The sequence below is a fragment of the Rhinolophus sinicus genome, linkage group LG11 (genome assembly GCF_036562045.2).
Source record: "Rhinolophus sinicus isolate RSC01 linkage group LG11, ASM3656204v1, whole genome shotgun sequence".
Classification (NCBI taxonomy): Eukaryota; Metazoa; Chordata; class Mammalia; order Chiroptera; family Rhinolophidae; genus Rhinolophus; species Rhinolophus sinicus.
The window spans coordinates 5119299-5132252 of record NC_133760.1 but is presented as its reverse complement, the minus strand read 5'-3'; the positions used below and the strand labels follow the sequence as shown (position 1 = coordinate 5132252).

General features: G+C 55.9%; 1 protein-coding gene across 2 annotated transcripts in view; it reads right to left on the bottom strand.

The window, feature by feature from the left end:
* The window catches only part of LRRC4B (leucine rich repeat containing 4B), a 34577-nt gene extending 26775 nt beyond the window's left edge, over positions 1-7802 (bottom strand). For both annotated transcript variants that reach the window (XM_074315505.1, XM_074315506.1), the window contains exon 1: positions 7396-7802. The gene's annotated coding sequence lies outside the window, so the exon portion shown is untranslated. The remainder of the gene's footprint in view (positions 1-7395) is intronic.
* Positions 7803-12954: the final 5152 nt, after the last annotated feature.

The following is a 12954-nucleotide window of genomic DNA, read 5'->3' as shown; positions in this document are numbered from 1 at the left end:
TTGATGCGTCGCCATCCGCAACACAATGCACTGTCCAATATGGTGGCCACCAGCACGTGTGGCGACGGTGCTCTTACCCCTGCCCTGCGGTAAGTGTGACCGAGGAACTGAAGTATTAATTTAGTTTAATCAATGGCCACACATGACTGTGGTGGTTACTGTCTTGGACAGTGTGGTTCTAGCCACTGGCACGGCCATCCCAGGACGTCCCAGCTAAACCCCAGTGGCGCTTGGAACTGCTTCTGCTTGAGTCCCCAAAGCTGGGACTCTTTCTGCTCTGCCGCCCAGCCTAGCTGCCCTGTTGGGCTCTTACAGGGAACATGCCGACCCCTCCGGGGGGAGGAGCCACAGCAGCCCCACTACACAGAAGGGCATATTGGGGAGGCCAAGGTCCTGGCTGTGCAGGGACACCCAGACAGAGGCAGGCCCCTCTGGGAGATGGGGGCAACTTAACTCCCTTTAATTCAATTTACCGGGAGAGAGCTAGGACCTGGCCTGGTGTGGGTGGTTTTGAAAATAGTGGCCATTGCCAAGGTCATTGCCAAGGCTTCTGCAGGGGTGTGTGAGGCTGAGTTTGCAGGCCAGGAGGGGCATGGTGCGAGCTGGCCTCCTTGGCTCCTTCTCACCTTGCTGTCCCCAGGAAGGGCGAGGCTGAGATCTCTTGCCTGTCTTGGGGTGGGAATGGGTGGTGCACAACTATTTCGTGTGTTAAAAGAGCATTACTATTAAAAGCAATAAAAAGTGAAAAACTACTTGAACCGGAGCAGTGCTTCTTAGACATCAATGTGCGCCCAGATCACCTGGGGACCTTGTGAAGGTGCAGATGCTGAGCTGGTGTTTGGGTGGCTCATGGTGGGCTGAGATCTCCCCAGAGGATGTGGCCCGGAACACAAGCTGAGGAGCAAGGAGCCACGGGCCTCGAAGGGCACCTCGCTGCCCATTCTATTTCCGGATGAATAACCACCTCCCCTCCGCCCTGCCCCCTGCTCTGTGTAGGGGTGTGCCAGACCCAGTCAGAACCTCAACTGCCACAGAGACTAGCCCTGTGGCCTTGGGAAGGAGACATCACCTCTCAGGGCCTCAGTTTGCTCATTTTTAGAACAGGGAAAATAGCTAACCTACCTCCCAAGGCGGCAGGGCTTTGGTGGTCCAATACCTGTGGTGGGCCGAGTGTGGTGCCCTGCACATAAAAAGCGCTCAATAGGGGCGCCGGACGGCTCAGTTGGTTCGAGCGAGAGCTCTCAATAACAAGGTTGTCGGTTCAGTTCCCACATGGGATGCTGGGCTGTGAAACTAAAGATTGAAAACGGCGACTGGACTTGGAGCTGAGCTGCGCCTTCCACAACTAGATTAAAGACAACGACTTGGAGCTGATGGGCCCTGGAGAAACACACTGTTCCCCAACGTTCCCCAATAAAATTAAACACACACACACACACACACACACACACACACACATTGCTCTTTTTAAAGAGAAGCGGCCAATAAAGTGATTCTATAACTGTGCACACCCGTCACACTGGTGCTCCTGCTTGGGGGGGAGGCGGAAAGAGAGTTGGTGTCAGGAACCTTGGGCTTCAACTCTGACTTGCTACTTTCTTGCTGGCATCCCCCTCCTGCCCCCCAGGCTCTGTCTGTGAAGATGATGACACCTAGTTTGGTGGGGAGTCATGGTGACCTGTCCAGTCTAATGACAGCTACTATATTAAAGGTCATCCTTTATTCCCTCTGGGTCAGAAGAACAAATCTTTGCCTCATTCTGTGACTGTCCCCCATCACTCCCCATACATTAATCCAGCCTTTCTGGCAGTCATTCATTACAGGTTGGGGGGCTCTTAGAGGCACCTGAGAGGCCTTGCCCCTGCCAGCTGGACATGGATTGGATCCTCCACCTAGATAAGGACAGGCAACTGTGAGAGCCGAACGGGGGGGGGGGGGGGTCCTTTCCCCTCTGGGGCTGTCAGAGCACGAAGAAGATTGAGAGGCCAGAGTTCCAGCAACCCCACTGTCTATTTGAAAGTCTGATCTTCTATGTGTTGGCTGTTAGTAAAAATCTAATGGTTATTATCAGCGATTCTATTTCCACATGGAGAAGTGTGTTCCCTTCTCTGGGCCTCAACTGGGGGAGGCCAATGCCTGGGTTTGCAGTCCCAGCTCTGCCACTTCCAGCCATGTGATCTTGGGCAAGGGGCGTCATGGCTCTGGGCCTCAGTTTCCCCATATGTCACATTAACGATCATAATGGTGCCTCCCTCACAAGGCTGCCGTGAGGTGTAAACAGACAGACAAACTACACAGGGTGCTCAACACAGAGCCTGGCTCCTGGGAAGCACTCAGTGGGTGTGAGCTCATTATTACTCTCTCCACCCCGTGTGTGGGGGTTCTAGGCCAGAGGAGGGCAAATCTCTGCATTCATTGCCTGGGGTTTGCCCCTCCCGGAGAGCTGGAGCTGGCAATGCTTTCTGACCTTTGTGGCAGTATTTGAACAAGAGCTCTGGGGCCTGCGCTCAACTTCCCGGGCAGGGATGTGGACTGAGGAGTTCAGGGGGACACAACTGAGACAGGAGTGGCCTGGGCTTTGCCCCCCTGCCCCAGCTCACTCATACTCCCTCTCTCCTCCGTGTCTGGGTCATACACAGGCTCCTCAGTCCCCCACCAGGACCCAGCTTTTTCCCTCTCAGCAGCCCTCTTGGGGACCTAGCAGTCCCCTGAGGCGGACTCCTGTCTGTCCACCCCACCAGGGCCCAGACAGACCATCTCCTAGGCCTCCCATGCAGCCCCTCCGCTTCCACCTGTCATGACAACAGTTGCCGGTAGGTTTCCAGGCAACGAGGGGGCATCCTGCCACTCTTCTTACTCTCCTGCCATCCCCCTGTCTGGCAGACCCATCCCACTCTCATCTCCCCACTGGGGATGGACGGCTCCTGAACTGAGAGATGAGCTGCCCCTCCACCCTTCCAGAGAGGACGCACAGCTGTGCCCCCTCCTCCCACAGGGTGATGTGAAGGACCAATGCGGGCCTGAGTGGTCATCGGAACCCTGGCCTGGAGGTGGGACCGAGTGAAGCCCCGCCTCTGACCGGAGCCCCAGGCCCATTACTGTACTTTGATGAGAAGCACTGAGCTCACCCGGGGTCCTCCGAGACCCGCTCTCTGATGAGCTTCCAAAGGTGCCCCCTCCCCACCACCACACAGGGAAACCTACCCCTGCTTGCGCCGTGCATCGGATCCTACACAGCTCCAGAGGGACAAGAGTGTGGGGTCTGTCAGCCAGCTGAGGGCAGGCTGACCATGGTGGCTTCATGCCGTGCTGACACAAGAACATAGCGAGGGGCCACAGTGACCATGGGGCACTTGCGTGTGCTCTGCACCCTGGTGGTCTTACAAGTCTTCCCATCCTGGGCCTGGCAGGGAGGCAGTGTAGGCGGAAGCAGGGCACAGTTACAGGGAGGCTAGGAGCTGGGACAAAACTGCCTGGGGATGATGGAGGGAGAAGGGTGGGCTGAGAGGCCTGGAAAAGAGGCTCAGGTTTTGGAAGGAAACCAAGGGAAGGAGTGTGGAGAGAGTGACAGGGCAACAGGAGTCCCATGTGGAGGGCAAAGAGAAGAGGAAACAACAGAGGTGGAGGGGTAGAGGGGCCGGTGAGACCTATGGGTGAGGCAGATGAGAGGCGAGTAGGAGGTGGCCTGCACCTGAGCACAGCCCACTGCTCCCCGGGGGAGGAACGGTTGTTTCAAAAGAGCTGATAGTCTGGGCTTTTTGGAGATACCATTGGCACAACATTACATAGTGTCATGTGTACCACATAATGATTCAATATTTGCGAAATCATCACCACAATAAGCCTAGTTAACATCCATCATCACACACTCATACAGTCACAAATTTCTTTTCTTGTGATGAGAATAGATTTCTATGTGAAATCGCTAATTTTGGGGGGGAAAATGTTGGCAACAAATTGAACGTTTTGATAGCGTTAGGGGAAATAAATTCATGGCCCACAGGATGACACCAGTGGATGTGCACAGGGATGTGGGGAAGTGAGTGCGGGGCAAAAGGAGGAGGGGACAAGAAGATGAGAGGGAGACTGACACAGGAGCAGAGATGGTGCTGGGCTGAGATGGAAATAGAGGCGGTTCGCAGAAGATGGGGTGGGAGAGAGAAAGCGTGATGAATGAGTCCAGGGCACAGACAGATGAGTGAGGACAGGAAGGCACTGGGCTGTGGGGTGAGGTGGGGTGGGGTGGGAGACCCAGCGGCTTCATAGACAGGAAGCCCAGGTAACACCTTATGACAGATGCTGGGCCAGAGACATGGGGAAGGGGTGAAAGAGGGGAGGGCTGATGAAGATCCCAGCAGGCAGGACAGGTGAGCAATGAGGGTGGGGAGAAGAGCAGACAGAGGTGGGGACCATGGCCAGAGACTGAGCCAGGGCGCTTAAGAGGCTGAGAATTTGGCACTTCCCCTCCCTGTCACAGCACCTCGGCCTGAAGATCTGCCTCTCACTCTGTGGCCTCTGTGCGCTTGTTCGAGTGTGCTTAGCTCTGGCTGCTTTCAAGAGATGTGTCAGTGGCCCTCTGACACCAGAAATCTCCAATCCTGAGGACACCCCCTGGGAGCCCTCTGCCGCGGGAGCATTCTCTTAACCGCCTCTAGGAGGGATTAAGGGGGACTGCTTGGGTCTGATGGGGCTGGCTGTCCCTCCAGCACACACAGCACGGGTGCCCCCCACACTGGGCTCTCTCTGGGTGCAACTGCATTTGCTGCCAGTGGGGCTGCACCTCTGTAGCTCTGAGTCCACCTTAGAGCCTCTTCCTTTGTGTCTCTCTGTGAGTGGGAGGTCGCGGGCCAGCGGCTCTCTCCATGAGGAGCTGCCTTTGTCTCTCCCCCCAGGTCTCTGTGTATGCACGAGACTCCAGGTCTTTCAGCCGGTCTCTCTGGCTTACTCTGGGTACCACAGCTGCATGTGTCACTGGGTCTCCGATTTCACATCTGGGTCTCTGGCTGCCAGTGAATGACTGTGTGTGTGTGTGTGTGTGTGTGTGTGTGTGCTCGCGCCCCTCTGCCCACCCTCCGCCTACGCGTGCCTCTGTGTCTTTCTCACACGTTCCCACCCTCCGCCTATGGCTGACCCTGGTCTCTCTGGTTGCTCTGACAAGTCACATACTATGCCTCCATCCTCCCCACCCCCACACCTGGTGGCCAGTGTTCTCTGGATCCTTCTTGCCAGCACCCTGCGTTTGTCCCCACCATCCCTGAGTCTGTGGCTCCCTGTGTCTCTGCCTGGCCCGCTGGTTGTCGCTCCTGTGTGTGTGCAGATGGAGTTGCCCTGTCTCCCTGACTCTCCCTTTCTTTTGGAAATTAAGTAACCATGTCTGTCTGGCTCTCTAATTGTGTGTGTGTGTCTGTTTGGGAGTTGGGGCCCCTATCTCACTGTGGCTGGGCCTCCATCTCTCTGGGTCCCACCTTCCCTGCCTTGTCTGAGAGTCTCTCATGCCTGTCTGCTGCTTTGCTCCCTGACCCTCCTTTCTGAGTGTGCATTTGGACAATCAGCCGGCCAAGATTAGATGGGACCCAGGGAAGAGCAGGAGGAAGGTGGGAAGGAGAAGAGGAGGCTTCCTTAGAAGGAGCGAGGAGCCAGAAGATGCTACAGGAAGAGGAAGGGGCTGATCCTGGCCAGGGTCCTGGGGGGTGGGGAGTTTTTAGGGGGGAGAGGTTGCTGCCGGCTGCCTGGACCAGGAGGGAAGCGACTCTGGCTACTCCCAGCTGCCGCTGGAGCCTGAGTTCCTGTCTGGCGGCTGCGCGGCTGGGACTTGGGATGTGAGGCGCATAGCAATGGGGCTCTGCGGAGGCTCCACTGCAGCTCCCAGCTGGGGGGGGCAGGGAGGGGGCTGAGGGGCAGCCCTGAGGCGCCTGTCCCCTCCCCCCTCCCAGCTGGGCTCTCCCCGGGGGATTTCCCCACCCTGAGAAAGTGTCCTCAGGAGAGTGGGGCTGAGGCTGCAGGGAGCCGGGCAGGGAGAAGGGGAGGGTGCTTAGGAGGAGCAGCGAGGTGGGGGTGGGGAGACGAGGGTCAAGATGGGAGTGGCAGAGAGAAGAGGATAGGGTGGGTGGGCGATGAAGCATCCAGGGCAGCCAGACTCAGACCCCGCCCTGAGACTGGCTGGGCCCCTGGCCCAGGGGAAGAGCCCATGGAAGAGGGGGCTTGAAAACGTGGGCGGAACCCTGGATAGAGCCTGGGCCTCTGGCTTCCTGGACTGATGGGGACTTGGGAGGAGCCGAGGGTTGGAGAAAGAGGTTCCAGGGAGAAGGGCCCTAGTACTGGAGAGTCTGAGATCGGGGGCTCCCAGGGGTAAAGAGACAGGGGCTCTGTGTGAAGAAAGGTCATAGAGGGGGTCCCAGACAGAGACGCGTCTAAGAGAGAGAGGCTGCGAGTGCTGAGAGATGCTAAAGTTGGGGTGTCCTGGGGAGAGGGTCAAGGGAGGAAGGCATCTGAGGTGGGGAGTCAGAGATGAGGGGTGAGAGAATCCTGAGGGGAAGGTGAGGTGCAGTTAGAAAGTCCTGGAAGAGCAGGTGTGAGGGTGGGAAGCCTCTGGAGGGCAGCACCTGGGGGGAGGGGCGGTGCCCAAGAGGCCAAGGCTAAGGACGGGGGAGGGAGGCAGTGGTCCCAGCGAGACACGTGCCCAAGGATAGAGGGCCCCAGAGCAGAATGGAGTCAAGGAAGAGGGTCTTGGGAAGAGGGCGGGGCAGGGGTTCAGTTGCCCACCATCAAGGGGTCGGGGGACTCCAGAGGGAGAATGGCTTAAGATTGGGGAGGGGTTGTCTTGCTTCCCAGTCACCCCCTCCGTCTTTCCCATCCACACTTCCCAAACTCCCCGGTTCTCCCCGGTTGCCAAGGCAACCGCTCCTGCCAGGCGCGGTCACCAAGGAAACCCCGTGCCCGCCTCTTCCCCCCCTCCCCATTACTGGCGTGCCCCCCCCATCCCAAGCAGCAGCGGTGTGGAGGGTGGGAGGGGCAATGGAGGAGAAGTACCCGGACTCCCGCCCCAGAAAGGGGGGCCCAGACCTACCTACGCTCAGGAGACCCCCATCCCAAGCCTACATCCTCAACCCCACAGCTGGATACGCAGCGACCGCCAGACGTGCACCCCCCACCCGACCCGTCCCCAGGCAGCTGTGAACCCCCCAACACAGAACTCGCTTGGCTCAGAGAACCCCCACCTGGCTACTTCCCCCACCCGCTTCGGCTCTCCATCAGACCCCGCCCACTGTCCTCTGCCGCCGCCCCCCATCCCGGAGGAGGCCTAAGACCACTGTCCCCTAATTAGAGAATGTCCCCCACCCGCTCCCCGCTGTTCCGCCTCCCGCCCCCGCTCGGCGCCCCTCGGTATCTACTCACAGCGATGAAAGGGTCTCCTTCCGGGAGGCAGCATGCCCGGCCCGCGGGGGGAGGACCCCCCCAATGAGGCACAGGGATTTGGGGTGCGAGGCCCGTTGCGGGGAGGCGCGGGGGGCGGGGCTGCGGCCGGCCCGAGTCTCGCACGTTATCCCCCCTCCCCGGCTCCGGGATGGGGAGGGGGCTTCCGCAGCTGCAGCAGCGGGGTTCGGGGGGCCGCTCTGCCTCCTGGCTCGCGCGCCCGCCTGCCGCCCGGCCCGGCGCCCTCGCCTGCCTGCCCGCCACCCGCCTTCCTTCTTGCCTTCCTTTCTTTCCTTCTTTCTTTCCTTGCTTCCTTCCTTCCAGCCTTCCCTCCTTCCTTCCCCCCTCCGCGGGCCGCCGGCGCCGCTCTCCCCCCACCCCACCCCCCCCAGGCCCCGGCCCCGGCCCCGGCCCCCGCCTCGGACGGTGCGGCAGCGACCGAGAGCAGCCGAGAGCGGCGGAGACGGGAGCGGAATACTGATGATGGAGGGGGAGCGGGAGGGAGGGGAGGGAGGGAGCAGGATGGGGGAGGCTGCCGGGGAAGGAAAGGAGGGGGGAGAGCAGAGGGGAGGGAGGGCAGAGAAGAGAGGAAGAGGGGGAAGAAAGAGGAGGGAGAAAAAGGGACAGGATGGATGAGGGAGGGAAGGGGGAGGGATGAGAGTGGGGGAGGGAGAAGAGAGGGAGGATGGAGAGGAATGGTGAGGAGTGGGACAAAAAAGGGGAGGGAGGAAAAGGGAAGGGAAGACAGAAGGAAAGGGAGGAAAGGAAGGAAATAAAAGGAGGGAGGGAAGAGGAAGAGGAAAGAGAGGGAGGGAGAAAAGAAGAGAGGGTAGAAGAGGGAAGAGATAGAAAGAGGGGGAAGAGGAGAATGTCGGGGAGGAGAGAGTCTTAGTACACTGGGGCAAAAATTTACGGGGTGACTCTGAATGCGGGAAGAAAGGGGAGGTAGGTGAGAGAGAAATGATGGAGGGAAAGAGAGATGGTTAGGCAGGGGCAGGCCCAGGAGCCGAAGTGGGGGGAGGGAGGGAAGGGGAGCGAGAGGCCTGGAGAGGACAGGAGGAGAGGAGGCAAAGCTTTGGGGCAATGTGGGGAGAGGGGCTGAGCAAGGGGGGAGATGTCTGGAAGAGCCAGGGGACCTGGCAGGACTGGCTGGGGAAGAGTGCAGGGAGGAAGAAGACTGGACAGAGAAGAGAGCGGAGCCTGGAGGGAAGACCAGTGCAGGGTGGGGGCAGGGGAGAGGTGCAGGGCCTGGAGAGAGGAGACCGGGAGCAAGACATGCAGGTACAAGGTGGGCAGGCACAAGGTGGGACAGCAGGAGCCTGAGGGGGCAGAGGAAGAACCATGGAGCTAGGGCAGCGTCGAAACCCACAGTCCAGACTCTGAACAGGGTATCTTGAAGGAGCTAGAAGAGGCTGGCCTCTGGTGTGGAGCCCCTGGACCAGGCCTGTCAGGTGGAGGCCCTGGGAGGGGGCCGAGGACAGGGCCCCACAGCCTCCCTGCCCCCTATTCTCTCACCTCCCCCAGTTGTTGGCAGCGGGTGTGGGGATATTTAGAGCTGTGAAGCCAGCTCTACACCTCCCATGCAGGGCGGAGGCGGGAGGATGCCGAGGCCTTGGGGAGGTCACCTTGGCCTCCACCTGCCCCATCAACTCCCCCTGTCCACTACCCCCAAACGCTTAGGCACCAAGGATGAGGGCATCGGAAATTAGAGGACAAAGGGACCCAGAAGGCGGCTGAAAGGAGGCAGACCCCATCCAGGGCACTGAATCTCCTTCCAGGTTCTGAAATTAGGGAAGAAAACTCACTTCTTCCTGGTCCCCCCAAAAAGTCTGGCTACTAACTTCAGACATGGAGGAGAGAGAAAAGATAAGGGTTCTTTCCCTCCGTGCCAGGGTTCCAGAGAGATTGATGCTCCCTCTTTGATCTTCTCATTCTGAGAGCCCCAAGGTGAGGAAAGTGTGGTCCCTCCACCCCAAAGGCGGAAATGGGGTGAAATGGAGGCCATCTGGGGAATGAAGTGGCTGGGATATAGGGAGGGAAAGTGGGCCATACAGATATCTATAAGGAGCCAGAGCGGGGAAACAGACCGGGAGTTCACAAGACAAGTGAGATCATGCTTGGGTGCAAGAAGCAGCTGTAGGTGGGGTTGGTTAATGCAGAGATGTGAGAGCTACAGAGAGGGGAAACTGAGGAAAAGAGACACTGGAGAGGGCCCGAGTGCAACATGTGGGTTGTGGAGCTTTGGGTTCCCACCTGGGTTGCTAAAATCTGGTTTGGGAGACTGGAGGAGTGAATGTGTGTTCACCCCAGGGTGCAGCAGAGCGTGGCCCCAAGGTCAGTGGTGGCGCTGGTAAAACAATAATAAGAGCAGCCAGGGTGTCCTGCGTTCTTGCTATGGTCACATGCTCTGCTGAGCCCCTCAGCAACATCTCATTGATTCCTTACAACCACCCTGAACTTGACTCCTAGGGAGGGGGCACTGGTGGGCACAAGCAGAAGAGGGGCTCCAGGCCCTTACTGTGCCCAGTATTAACGCTTTAGTTACTAGAAGGTCTGTGGGGAGAGGCCAGAGCAGGGAAGTATGGAAGAATTTCGATATCTTACCCATCCCTGAGCCCCCCTGGAAGTCTGAAGCACTGCCTGTGGTGTGTGCTTCCCTGTGGGGACTGTCCCTGTGTGACTGAAGGAGAAATGAGTTGCCATCAAACACCAGTGTTCACTGAAGGCCTAATCAATGCCAGCCGCTGTTCAGGACCCTGAGAATCAGCTGGAGAACAGGACAGAGCGGGTCTCTGCTGTCAGGGAGCTTGCCTTCCAGAAGAGATAACCCAAGGACCTATTTCAGAGAACTAAATGAGGGCTCTAAGGAGGAGAGGGATGGTGGGGCATCAGGGTGACAGAGTTGAGGTGATCAAGGGAGGCCCTCCCAGAGAAAGTGGCTTTTAAGATGAGACCTAAATGATGAGAAGGAGGCAGTCACGTGGGTGCTCAGGGGAGAACCCCCAGACAGCAGAAACATGAAGAGCAGAAGCCCGGGGACTGGCAGCAAGCTTGGCCTGTATGAGAGAGGAAATAAGACACGTGTGGCAGAAGGATGTTGAGAGACCAGGAGAGTGGAAAAAGAGAAGGACAGAGCCCCAGGTTTAGCTTAAACTCAAAACCAAACCTCGATGCTACTCTCTGTCTTCTAAATTTTGCCCAAAAGCTTAACTCAAGTGGCAGTCCTGAGCAAACTAAACCCTGACCTCATCTTTTTGATTCACATTTTCAACATTGACTGGGGCCTATGATATACCAGAAACCATATTACCTAAGAAGGGGTGGCAGTGATTCAGGGACCACCCCCCCATAGTAATGGAGACACAAAAAGTATGTTTACTATTTCAAAAAACCAAATGTAGGGCCTGCCTGGTGGCTCAGGAGGTTAGAGCTCCGTGCTCCTAACTCCGAAGGCTGCCAGTTCAATTCCCACATGGGCCAGTGGGCTCTCAACTACAAGGTTGCCGGTTCAACTCCTCGAGTCCCGCAAGGGATGGTGGGCTGTGCCCCCTGCAACTAGCAATGGCAACTGGACCTGGAGCTGAACTGCACCCTCCACAACTAAGATTGAAAGGACAACAACTTGACTTAGAAAAAAAAAGTCCTGGAAGTACACACTGTTCCCCAATAAAGTCCTGTCCCCCTTCCCCAATAAAATCTTAAAAAAAAAACAAAAACCAAATGTAAATTATAGGTTTCCTCTGGGATGGCATTTCAGAGGTTAAACCAAACATCAAATTTCTCTGCTTCAGGCTGTAAAAAAAAGTTGTTGTGTTTTAATCCACTCCGTGTTTTAACTGCTTGTCCCACCCTGGTCAGAAGTTCTGATGGGCAGTGAGATATACTTTTGATAAGTCAAATATGGACAAAGGAAGGAAATTTTCATTTAATATAGTTTGGTTTGCTCAGAAAATTCTTTCAAAGTGGGAACCCCCCCTCCCCAAGTGTTCATGTATTTTGTTAAATATGGGCCTTCCCCTCTGCTGGTAAATAATCAAGATTGTCACTGAAGGCAGAGAGTTCTAGAAGAGGAGGAACATCTAAGAGTGGGAGTGGGTGCTAAGCTACACCCTAGACCTTACCTCCAATTCTGACCTTCACCATGCTTCCAACCCTAACCCTAACTCGTAGGAGAGATGGCAACCACTGAAGAAGGGACATGGAGTCAGATGCTGAACTTTCAGAGCAGAGTAACATCTCTGTCACCTACTTATCTGGTTTCTAAAACAGCTGTATTTGTCCTAAGTCAGTGTGGCTGACCCTACTTCCCAAAGATTCTTGGCTGCAACAATTTCCCCCACCCCACACTCTCTGACAGTCCTCAAAGTGTACTTCCTTCAGAAGAGGGAGGGCTTTTGTGACTTTTTGACCAATGGAGTGTGGCGGAAGTGATGCCATGTGACTTCCAAATCTAGGTTATAAAAGAGATGCAGCTTCTGCTTTACTTGCTGGAATATTTGTTCTTGAGACTTTGGCAGCTATATAGCTAACTGATGGCCCTGAGGCTGCCATGCTGGGGGGAAGCTCAACTAACCCATGTGAAGAGGTCCTGACAATGAAGAGGGCAAGATGCCAGGCCAGCACACAGCTGCTATAGCTCTCCTCTGTTGCAGCTCTAGCCACGTTTTCACTGCATCATCTTTGGAGACCCAGAGCCAGAACCACCCAGCAGAGTTCTTCCAAAATTCTTGACTCACAGAAACCTTAAGCAATACTAAAATGATTTGGTTGTTTTACACTACTGAGTACTGGGGGTGATTTGTTACATAGCAATGGATAACTGCAAGGGTCAGCAGCACAGAATGACAGCACTCTAATTCTTTACCAGCCAGGACAATCTCAAACCATCTGCTTCCATCAGTGGTTGAAAGCGTGGCTGAAATAAGCATGTATACCTGTCTGGTTTCTAGATACCATGCACCCAAAAGGAACCAGACCCCTTGGAAAAGTAACTGCTTCCAGGTTTTAGAAGGGCCAAGTACAAAGTAAGCCTGGGACATCTTTTGTGACAAAAAGGCAAGCAAGTGCTCTACACTAATGGGGTCACATTCAAAAGGCACAGGAGCCAGTTTGAAGGGGCTCCTACTGGCAAAAGTTGGGACAGTCCGAGCTTCACAAGGAATGACTGTAATGATGGTAATATGTTTTGTGTGTGTGTGTGTGATGATACATACATATAATAGAATGATAATCACCACTTTGGACCCCCAAATTCATTCTTGCAAGGATCACCTGGATATTCACATGTTGCTAAAGTCTGACCCTACAGATTACTCTCATACCTTTATAGTGGTCACCATCTTAACAAAGTGGTGAAACGTAGCATCATTCAGGGTGGACAGCCTGACATGTGCCTCCTGATGTGTTGCAATATGAAGAACACAGAATCATTTATGAAGTTTTCTTGTCAAGAATGTTTAAGTTGAACTTAATTAAGCCTTAAGACCCTCATACAGTTTCCCAAACTGTATGCTGAGGCACCCTGGGGGAAAAGGCAGCAAA